This window comes from Podarcis filfolensis (genome assembly GCF_964270895.1).
Source record: "Podarcis filfolensis genome assembly, chromosome: 11".
NCBI classification, from domain to species: Eukaryota; Metazoa; Chordata; class Lepidosauria; order Squamata; family Lacertidae; genus Podarcis; species Podarcis filfolensis.
Genome location: NC_139613.1, coordinates 30,494,856 through 30,506,980, shown reverse-complemented (window position 1 = coordinate 30,506,980; position 12,125 = coordinate 30,494,856). Strand labels below are relative to the sequence as shown.

General features: G+C 41.1%; 1 protein-coding gene and 1 long non-coding RNA gene across 2 annotated transcripts in view; one reads left to right on the top strand and one right to left on the bottom strand.

Annotated features, from left to right (window-relative positions):
• Positions 1-1,466, bottom strand: part of RASGRF2 (Ras protein specific guanine nucleotide releasing factor 2) — an 87,784-nt gene extending 86,318 nt beyond the window's left edge. Inside the window, exon 1 of the mRNA XM_083577354.1 lies at positions 583-1,466. The gene's annotated coding sequence lies outside the window, so the exon portion shown is untranslated. The remainder of the gene's footprint in view (positions 1-582) is intronic.
• LOC310745259 overlaps positions 1-12,125 on the top strand; it is a 153,947-nt gene that overhangs the window by 119,335 nt on the left and 22,487 nt on the right. The window lies entirely within an intron of this gene.

Genomic DNA, 12,125 nt, shown 5'->3' with positions numbered 1-12,125 from the left:
TAGCCCAAGGTACCACTGTATTTCCAGTAAATGGAGTTCATAGATCCATTACTTGCAGGTGAATTCTACTCCTGTTTTACGAGCATACTATGTTGTATTGACTCTTACATGACCCTGAAAAGTGCTGTTGAGCCTGCCTTGTGCTTTTTTTGTAGAATTGAAAGGCACCTCAGAGGTCAACTAGTACAGCCGCCTCCAGATGCAGGAAACCCTGTATCTACTTAAAAATGTCTAATGAAGGACTCTTCTTCATTGGAAAATTTTAAGCAGAGATTGGGTCACTATCTGTCATGGATACCTTAGTTGAGATTCCTGCATTGCAGGGGGTAGGACTACATGACCCTTGGGTCCCTTCCAACTCTACAATTCTATGAAAGGATACTCTTATCTTCCAATAAAGTCTGTTCCATTGTTGAACAGCTTGTACCACCAGGGCATTCTTCCCAATGTTTTGTCAAAATGCCCTTCCTTCTGATCTTTAAATTTGAACCCAATAGTCGGAGTCCTACTGTAGAGCAACAGGTCCATATATTTGTGACAGCCCTTTAGATATTTGAAGATGGCTATCATATATTAACTTACCCAACTCCTGGGTAGGTTCCTATGTTCCTATCTTCATCAATAGGCACATCAAAGGTCTTGCCATTGTGTGTTTCCCAAAGAACATTTGGGAAGCAAGTTCAGATTCACTCTCCATGATGGAAAAGATACTGGTACATCATGATGGAGATTGCATAATTCTAAGAATACCCAGATAATTCTCCAACATGAGTCAACTGAGATGTTCTGATAGGAGAACTCAACAAGCAAAATGTTTGGCATTGCTAACTGTATCAAAAGGAACTTGGTAACTATGGCAACAAAATTAGCACTAAAGCAACATGTTATATCAGGGTGGAATTTCACCACTAATAGTTTATATTCAGCTTGAATGTTGCCCAAGAGCAGACATTCAAAGCATCTGCATCACTAAGAAATAGTGTTCAAAAATTTAGAAAGGCTCTCTTTAGCACTATACTCTGAAACCATGTTGTAGGCAATTTTACTTCATTAGAAAGGAAAAGCGCACAGACCTGTTGTCAACTGATACAGCCGGCGTTATACAGAAAAGGCAAGAAAGTGTTGTAGATGCATTGCCGATGCACAACACCCCGTGAGACAAATACAGATGAATTCTGTTAGAAAGCCTGAAAACAGCTGCTACATAAGTTTGAAAATCATTTCAATAGAATCAGGGTTCATAAACCAGATGTAGCTATCATTCCCTATAGTCCCCTGAATATAAACATTTAATCTGTTATGCAGTTCAGAACCTCTCCAAAATATAGTAGGGAACTATTTTCCACTGGCTTATATGGCGTGTGGAAGTTTATGTATTTTCCTAGTATAATCCACTTCAAACTAACCCTATTTTAAGCTTAAGTGTGATTTCACTGAGAGGCAGTCAACTAAATAATTGGTGAATAATAATTGATTGTAAAGATCTCTGGAAGGCTTTACTTTAGATAAGAATATAGGATCAGTACAATTCTGGATTTAATTCAAAACTACTATATTGATATATTTTCTATGTACTATTATATTTGAAATCCTATTCAGTGTCCTTGAATGGTAGTGCTAGTAGTATTACTACTGCTATTCCTTGACTTTTAAACTTTTACTTAAAAAGAGAAACAACACCATGAAGATTGCTTCACAAAGTGAGCTTGTGGCTTCGTTCTTGTGTAACACTAAACCATAGTTTGAACTGGGGAAACACTGGTCTCTACTATTGTGTGGGGAGAAAAGTCACTGGCAGGTTGCATCCCCTGCCTTCTAGGATGAACATCTTGTCAAAAAGACCAGCCTAGCCCCACACATCTGCCAGAGGATGAGAATGAGGAGCTGCAGGTAGCTCATTTCCCCCACACCCTGCCACATTTCGCTCCAACTACCAATTGCCCTTGGGCTTCAGGAGTGAGAGGAAGCCTTTGCCACAACACAGAGGAACAAGGATTGCTGGGTCAGTTTCAGCACCTCTATACAGTGGTACCTCTGGTTACGTACTTAATTCGTTCCGGAGGTCTGTTCTTAACCTGAAACTGTTCTTAACCTGAAGCACCACTTTAGCTAATGGGGCCTCCCACTGCTGCCGCAGTGCAATTTCTGTTCTCATCCTGAAGCAAAGTTCTTAACCCGAGGTACTATTTCTGGGTTAGGGGAGTCTGTAACCTGAAGCATATGTAACCCGAGGTACCACTGTACAAGCAAGACAAGCAGCAAGATCCACATGGATATAAATGCCCTTTTTTTTTTTTTGCAGTTTATGATTTTGTTCTGGCATTGTCAAACTGATCTCCCTCCTGCACCATTCACCTCAACCCCCTTTTCCTTGTGTCTTCACTTTCTAGTTTATAAGCCTGAGGGCAGTGCCTGTCTATGTTTTTTCTTTTTTGACGTGAGCTGCTTAGGGAGACAATCTTTGCCTGGAATGCAAGATAGTAAATAAACAGCTTAGTGTTACATATTGTTGCACGCTACCCCACTCTCTGAGCAGTGTGAGATTCCAGGAGTTCCAGGCACTTACTCCGGGTCCATGTTTCCTTCGGAATGAGGTACAGTGAAGACTGCCGTGTCTTTATGGCAAATGGTTTATTCACACAAATATACAATTTGAGTCTACGATGGAGGGGTTCACAGCATTAACACTCCAAGAAGGTATTGCTTCCCCCATAGCCACAGCCTTGCATGCAAGCAGAAACCAGGCATTTCTCTACCTGGCAGGCTTCAGCCTTCTTCCACCAGCTTCTAGCTTACACACACAACTCAGCTCTGACCTTTGCCTTTTCTAACTATCAGCAAGTTGAGGAAGAGGGGTCTACTTGTTTGCCGCTAGGCCTTCGCTACTGGCAAAGCTGTAGCAAAGGATTGTGGAAGGATATGCTTCCATTTTCAGTTAACCATGGTTTGTTATGCTTGAACCTTGACAAATTGTGGTTATCTTTTAACTATGGTTTGTTAATAAACAAGCTTCAAATCATAATTCTGGCTTATTTGCATAAAACGGGGATGGGGTGTCATGGGCCAGGAGTCAGCTTGGCCTGTGGAACAGCAGCCTGAAGGCGGAGAAGATGGAGTGACTCCACCTGCAGCTGATCAGCGTTCAAGGACACAGAGAAGACGACACTGGTGAGAACCATCTTCAGCCATCTTAAGCAGAGCTTCCAGCAGTAGATGCTGGTAAGAATGCTTGTAGTTCCTGGCCCTGCCTTGGTGTTTCCTGCTTGTCTTGGCCACCTGATCATCTGATTCCGAGCCCTGGTCCATTTGACCACATGGATTGCAGTTTACTTGACCCAACTTTGGATGCCGACTCTGCATTCAGGCAAGTACACATCAGAGAGTCTTATGGCTGGCTGGCCTCCCACTCCACTAAGCTCTGCATGTTTTTGCTCAGCAATGAGACTACGGTAGTGGGGACCCCAGGCTTCTGTTTCTGACCCCTGGGACTCTCCCCAGCCCATAACTTCTTCCTTGCCACACTCCTTAGCAGACCTGTTTGGGGCCCTCCTTCGGTGCTTTTGCCTGGCTGGAATGCATCCTTGATCCCTGACAATGCTACTTGCTAGAGGGATGGATAACCTATTGTACAATGATAAAAGTTCACATCAACTTTTCTGCTCACCTTTGCCTCTGGCCTGGTCTAGCAACTGCACATGACCCCAAGAAGGCTCTTGGGCTGGAAAGAGTTCTCTTCACTTGACATAAACTATAGTTAGCAGTAATTGCACTACTGTGTCTGTGAACTGCACGGTTTTTCTGGAATTGGGCAGTGTTTATCCAGAAGGGATGATGTATTCAGAGAAATTCTGACCAATTCACATAGTTCTAGTTTCTTTGTTTTAAATGGGCATTATTAGAGTTCTATGGTATTCATTGTTTTCTTTCTTAAAAGATACCCCATGGTGCTCAGTCAGGATTGTAAAATGTTACAGTTATTATCACTTACTACTGTAATTATTTTGTATGATGAAGCTTTCCCATCCTGCAAAGCTGAGCAAGTGTTCTACCCAAGGGTATGTCTTTATGTTTCTCTGTTATTCATCTGTAATGCAAGTTGACAAGCACTATAACTGAGAGGAAGGAAAATGAGGGGTCTGGATTAAAGGTTGCTATTATGTAGAAAGAGGTTGCACTGGAAAAATCTCAATAGAAGACCCAGGAATCCTTTTATCAGGGCTATTTTTGATCTTTTAAAAATGGAAACATTACTCAAGATTAATTTATTTCTAAATTATAAACGTGTGTGTTCCTGGAAGAAACACCCTGTCACCCTGGATTCCACTCTTGTCATGTTCTTAGAAGTTATTACATGACTAATGCTAAAATGTGGATGTGCATTTCCACTGAAAGCAACACAGTGTGGACAGCTGGAATTGAGTTTGCTGTAATGCTAAACTTAGGTGGTTTAATGCCAATCAGTTTGGACGTGAAACAGAGCCACCCCAAAAATAAGATGGTGGTTTCTATATACATGTCTCCCTCCCTAGGAACTCAGAAGTATATTAGTTTATAAAAGAAAAGAAAAATAAATGCTTAACCTTCCCTACATCAAAGCAGGGCAACAAAGTCATAACCTGAGTAGCTTATTTCTCATGGAAATTGATGGAAAACATTCTTAAAGCTATAATGATTAAACATATAGAAAAGAAACCCTGTTGAGGAACATTAGGAGACTAACTAACTACAGTGGTACCTCTGGTTACATACTTAATTCGTTCCAGAGGTCCGTTCTTAACCTGAAACTGTTCTTAACCTGAGGTACCACTTTAGCTAAAGGGGCCTGCTGCTGCTGCTGCCCTGCCACTGTGCGATTTCTATTCTCATCCTGAAGCAAAGTTTTTAACCCAAGGTACTATTTCTGAGTTAGTGGAATCTGTAACCTGAAGCGTATGTAAGCCGAGGTACCACTGTACCAGTGAGTTGAAGGAGTGGGACCCACACATTTTGTGTCTGGCACAGAGCCTAATTTCCTTTGTTACCTTAATGACACATATTTAGAGGGTTATTATAAGGAAGCTTGTCTGGTTATTCCAACAATTTGAATCTTTCCTTAGACTTCAACGCTTGCTGGATCCAGGAAATAAAAGGGTCAAATGCACCTGTAACCTCAATTTATATAAATGCATTATGTTACTGGCAGGTCCCCCCATCCCCTTTCAAAATAATCCTTAGCAAGAAATTTGCATCTTTTCATCTCTTCTGGACATTATATTGATGTTACATTGACAACACAAATACCCATTTCACCAACTTGTTAATACATGATCTAATATTGGATTAGGATTCCAGTCTGGTTTGTACTACTGAGCTCTCAGTGCTCAATGTGGGAAGATTTTCTCTCTCCCAGTTGTGTTTGCCTATGTTTTCAGAGCAGCATCAATGCATATCTGATGGTCAGGAGGGAACTATTGTATTCAGTAGTAGGGTTGGAAAACCCCAGTCCCAGGGTCCAAATGCAGCCCTCCCCACAACAACCTGAATAGCTCAATTGGTTAGAGCGTGGTGCTGATAATGCCAGGGTTGCAGGCTCAGTGCCCATATGGGACAGCTACATACTCCTGTATCGCAGGGGGCTGGATCAGATGATCTTCAGGGTGCCTTCCAACTCTAGAATTCTATGGAATTCCTTGGGAATTCCATGCCCACTCTCATGTTTTTGCCTGGCCGGAATGTGTCCTGGAACTCTGATAATGAGTCTTGCATGCCTGGATAGAGAGGTATATGTGAGTGTGAGGAAACCAGCCTACTCTACAAAGTTAAGATTTACGTTTGTCGGTCCACCTACTTTTCCCTCTGACCCTGCCACCATTGCCATGTGGCCCCTGAAAGATCGTTCAAAGGGAAATGTGTCCTTGGAGTGAATCAGGTTGTCTACCCTGGTCTATATAAAGTCTATCTCCCTCTCCAGGGTCCCTTTCCAGCCAACATGTTAGTTAGCTGGTGTGGGAGTAGAAATACTGAAGGGAAGAACAGAAATACGTACCAATAGCAACAACAACTCAAGTCTGCAAAGGGAGACCAAACAGTAATAGCTTTTACAACAGAGGGTTCCTGTTGATTATTGGATTGTCACATTTTACTAGAGGTTGAATGGTGTTACGTTATAAACAATTAGTGTAAAGAATTCCTCACAAATTCTATTCTATTAGCAATCTCCACATTTTTTAATTTGGGTATATTTTCCACTTAGCCAGGACTTTTGCAAAAAGTTTTAGCACAGGAAGGAAAATGAACTCTAAAATGTCACTATTGGTGCTTAAGCAAAAGGCTTTTTCTGAAAAAAACAAACATTTTTTAGATAAGATATAAGAACCCTAGATTTCAGAATAGGCTCAATTTTAAGCTTACCTATTGAAACTTTATTAAGAGCACTGTGGTCCAATGCATCTAAATGCCATTATGATAAAAAGCAAGTTACATTATGATAAAAAGCAAGTTACATTAAGGTCATCTTCAGAATTGCTGGAGTAATAGTTCACTCCTGTTTATCAGTGCTCCACAGCGAAGGGAAAAGGCTTGCTTCCAAGTTAGTGTGTTTAGGATTGCAATCTGAGTTAGGAAAAGAAGTTTCTATCACCAACTTATGCTTACCGTAAATTGGTGTCAGCAGATATATCTTGAACTAGCACTCACAAATTGCAAGGCATTAAACATGACTGGTGTCACAGATTTGGGAGCCTGTGTACCATAGCCTTAGGGAGCCTAATTGACCACTTAGAGAGCAACAAGAAACAGGCTCAGTGTCAGCATCGTAGCAGACATGAACGAGCTTGCTGGGACTGGTTACCACAACATCCTAAAACAACCACATTTAATAGTCTGGGGATGGCAACTGATGCTCATTCCCTTATTTTTCTTTAAAACTATTATCCTTTTCTACAACAAAATGGTGCTTCTTTCCAAGTAAAGGGAAAGAGCAGCTGAAGGAAACAGCATTTTGTTTCTGTAGTCTTGATGGTGATATGTTTTAAGTGAGTTTAAAACACAAAAGTGCATGTTCCCAGGGTATTTATTTCTTAAGTGAGGTGGATTTTTTGCTCTAACTTATCAGGAACGTAAAAACGGTTGTAAACAGCTGTGGGAAAGGGAGAGAGAAGAGAATTGTGTGCTTCATAGCTGAAGTAGTACACAACTTTCAATTCAACTGTTATGTCCACAGTAAAAAAACAACAACCCAGTTGCACTATTAAACGTTAAATTTACTTTGTTGTACAGTTCTGCCCCTGGAAAAAGCACCCCTCTTTTAGTGACTGGATGGGAGGGGGTTTGAAACAGGACAGAAACTTACGTACAACATGCACACATCTGTTTCTTGCAGAAAGTGTTCCCTGAATTGAGTTATTTGCTCTCCAATCTGTTTGGCTGCATGTTATCATGCTTAGAACATGAACCGATTGGTAAAAGTGCTGGTAATTTGAGTCCATAAACATTACCCTCCCTCTGAATTGGCTTCATTTGTTCTCAGTGATGTCATCACATAGTCAAGCTGAGAGGCTGTATGAGAATTTCACTGTTCTCAGGAAGAAATCTTCCCAAATGGGCATAGGCTACTGAAGCTGCAAAATCCTCAAAAAGACTGTAAGCAATATAATCAGGGAGAGGGAATTGGGGTACATTTCTTTCCCGCTAAATGTACAGTGGTAGCTCGGGTTATATACACTTCAGGTTACATACTCTTCAGGTTACAGAGTCCGCTAACCCAGAAATAGTACCTCGGATTAAGAACTTTGCTTCAGGATGAGAACAGAAATCGTGCTCCGGCGGCATGGCAGCAGCAGGAGGCCCCATTAGCTAAAGTGGTGCTTCAGGTTAAGAACAGTTTCAGGTTAAGAACAGACCTCCGGAATGAATTACGTTCTTAACCCGAGGTACCACTGCACTGTGTTTCCCCTCCAAATGTTTAGAAGCAAGCATTTTTGAAACCACAGCTGCAGTACCTACCAGAAATTCAATTTGCAATTTATACCTCCAGACTGAATCTTAATACAGATTTGAAGTCTTAAACATCCAGGATAATTTTTAATTTGGAGGGTTTCCCTATTTTACTTTTTGGGTTACTTCCTGTTAGGCTGGTCACAATAAACATATTGGACTACTTTTGGAGGTTTTTCTGTTATGGACTAAGCACATGAAAGTGCTTACACGTGATCCCAGGACTTACTTGGTCACTTGCAATGCTTTTCCTCCTGGTGTGATGTTTGTGTGATTTGATTTAATTTATCCTGAATTAAGGGTGTTTTCACAAACTAAGGTTTTCTCTATCTCTCTTGGCAATTATAAATGGCTCTAATGCTGGAAACACCCATTTAAACACCCATCAATGCCCAAGTAAAAGGGAGTTACATGTCTGCATCACCTATGGAAATTATAAGATATTGGTGCAGATCAATGCATTAAAGCAGTCAATAATTATGAGGTGGGTATGGGTCAGCGGGGGGGGGGGGGATAACTTGTTAAATATTAGCCAGAACAGAATTCCCTCTGCTTGCATAAGCAAAAGGGACAGTCTGTCTCCATGCCACATGCTGCAGTTTTCATTTGGTTAATTGCAAGGGAGGAAAGTGTTGCTTTGATTTATTTTTGCCTAGAACTTGGCAACAACATCAGAACTCCGCATTTTGACAGCGGCTTCTGCAATGTATCAGCCTGACACATTTTAACCGATTTTGTTAAATTCTAATCTTTTCCTTCATAATCAAACTAATTCAGCTGTAATTTTATTAAGGGGAGCCGATAGAGCTTGTCCTCTCTTTGGTGAAGAGAGGGCAATGGTTGTGTTTGTGGAAGGCATGGAGAAGTTTGGGGGGGGGAGTATTTCAGCGAACAAAACTTTATGCAGCTCATTTACCAACACCATTTTCTGGATTCTACCTCAGATTGAGCAAGTTGGGGAAGTTGTTGGAAAAATTCAAAGAGATGTTGGCTTTTAAACAAAAAATGAATTGCAGTGAACTGAGGAATTGCTGGTTTTATAACCACTGTTGTAATAGATCATTTATAACCAGACATCTTTCATGACGACTATATACGTTACTCTTAAAATACTTGAGTAGATTCAGCCACATCAGTGTTTCCCAGAGCAATTAAAAACATAATTCTATAATCCAAAAACCTGAATGGGCTCTGTTGAATATGCATTTTTTCTGCATATATATTTTGCTAAGTTGTATCCCAGTCCAGCAATCTCCTACAGGCACATGGTAGGTCAGTTTATGGGTTGCTGCAAAATGATTGCAAAACTTTGGCAATGGTTTGCAGTAAATAAGACAATGGTGGATTTTGGGTAGTATTAACAGGAACCCTCACATCAATGTATAACTTACCTCTGTATTTTGTGGGGGAGCACTGTAAAATGCTGCAAAGCAATTGCATTCCAAACCTGTGTCTTCTTGTATCACAGATTTGGGATGAGCAATAGAGCCTCACCTGGGGCAAGTCAGTCACAGTTCGGGGAGCCGATGCAAAATGTGGGGTTTTCACTGCAAAACAATTGCAAAACTTTGGAGTAAATAAGACAATGTGGGAATTTGAGTGCTGTTAACTACAGTGGCATTATCTTGGAACTCTGGTTTGATGTATTACTTGCTGTGCTTTTTGGGGGCACTGCAAAACAATTGCAAAAGCTTGGGCTCAGGTTTGCAGGGAATTCAAAATTTTGAAATTCGTGGTCAGATCTTGTGTATCATGATTTCTGCAAGCAGCTCCCTATCTGTATCCCCTTTACCTAATTTTTTAACACCTTCTGAAGGGTTTACCTGCCAGACAAGGTTGGCTCCAGGAACCCTAAAATTCCAAACAAAACAATATGTGGTAAACAGTGCGGTTCCTTCACACATACATATGGTGGACTGTTGTCTCTGTTGAAGTGATTAGGCAACCCCATGTTCATTGGTGTTCCATGTGTTACAGCATACTTTCACCTCTAGTAATACTGAAATGCTAATGAACTTTTATGTCAGAAAGCAAAAATCCTGGAGACTAATTTCCAGAGCTTTATATTATACTAACATATTACATATTTACTGCAAGCTTCCCATACAGCTTTCCCCATGGGAGCATATATATGCTGTTCATTAATGTACATCTACATGTCATGCTCCTTCTGGGGTAGTTTGTCTACCTTTGGTCCCCACCCTGCACTTGGCTCTCACCTATGCCTCTTAGAAGCTGTCAGCATGTGACAGTGGCTCCACTCCGGGAAACGGCTTTGACTGGCTGCCTAAATCGGGTGATTGTAACTGATGGGTCTCAAACTCTCAATGAGTTAGGGGGCTTTCCCTGCATGCCAAGACAGGCTCTGGCAGATTGAAATGAGACCAATAGTGGGTCCAACAGTCAAGAAGGTAGTTTCTACATGTGCTGTAGAGAGAAGTGAAGGGCTGATGAGGCTGGGAAGGCAGCCCATCAAGGAGAAGGAAAACTCTGATCTTAGGTCTATGCTGCCTTGCTGGATATCTTCAGTTGAAAGGGCTAAGGAATAGACCCTACACAATCTGGAGTGGAGTCCCTAAGGCTGTTGGGTGGCATTTTGTACACCTCCTTCCTGTAGCCAAGCTGGTGCCAAACCCATTCGTGCCTGCTTTCCTGTTCTAGAACAACATGGTGTTAGATAACCCCCAAACACTTAGGTGTGGATATTAAGGTAATCTGGTAATCAAAATCTGCATTATGCAAAGGCAAGATGCATATAATGCTGTAACAAATATGCATCTCTCTAGTTTTTCGCCACTGCAGTTGAAATTGCTGCTGTTTCTAAAACATAACTAATTAACAGAGATGTATCTGTCATATGTAAGCAAGGTGAAGGATTCTGCTTGCATTTCTTTTATAAAGCTAGAGCATACAGTACAGAATAACATCCTCCCCATTGCAAGTGAGTGTCACAAATGTTCTACTTTGGCAAAGGATACGTTGCACAGTGCTCCCATAAAAGCTTTATTTGTGAGCCTAGCAGCAGGTCACTGGCAGTTCAGAGTAGAAGATTCATGAAATGCGTTTAATTTATAGCACAAATCAGACTTTTGATGAATGAGTAAAAAAATAATAATACTGCAGCCTTGGCAACAATCAAACTAACCACCTCTTCATGGGTATTATCGCTAGTTCCATTCAAGATGCTGCAGAGACCTTGAGCTCCAGAAAAGATATTGTCTATAACAGCACTTCAAACTAACAGCCTTGATATGGAAAAAAATTACTGTGCATCTCTGTATTGTATATGCATTCACTTTTGTCTTTTAAATGGACAGGGCCAAAGTTAGTGTGACAATTTGGTTAACTGGCGGATGCCAAGTATAAAAGACACTTGTGCTTCAGACATGATTCCAATATGCTTGAATGAAGGCAGGCCTCTAAAACTTCCCCAATTCTGACTGATGCAAGACACAACACTAAAACAATGCTTTTCTGGAGTTTTCTAGAATAAAATGCCTTTTACATTCGGAAAATGAATTCCTCCCTATATTGGTGAATTTTATAAAATACCGTATTGGCCTGAATATAAGTCTCACTTTTTCCCCAAATTCCAACTGTGAAAAGTTAAAGTGCAGCTTATGTTCACAACCTGACAGTATGCAGCCAGAAGCACAGCAAAGTGATGCCCACCCTGCCCATAGTTCCCCGTCCTCCCCCCCAAGACCGGGAAGGGAAAGAGCAAGGAAGGGGGAAGGCCGCTGGCAACGCAGCATGGCTCCCCCCCCCCCCAAGTATGCAGCCAGGAGCAGCGAGGAATGGAATGGCTTATATTCCGGTATTTTTTCTTCCCCCCACCTCCAATTTTAAAGGTGTTGCTTATATTCGGGCCAATACGGTACGCAGGAAAGTGTGTTAGTTTAGATGTTAGCCTTACTCAAAGTGCTGTTTAGTGGCCCAGACTACTCACTGAATTTTGTATCTTTTTTTTCCTATTTAAAAATTTTATGGAGATTTCGCAAGCTACGTAACATCAGTATCAGAAATATGATAGATTACCTACCTCCCATTTGGTGCAACAGGTTCACTGTGCTATCCCAAGTTAAAAGTGAAATTGAAATGACATAGCCAAGATTTTTTTTCTTCCTTAATGTTATAAGTATACTAGACAA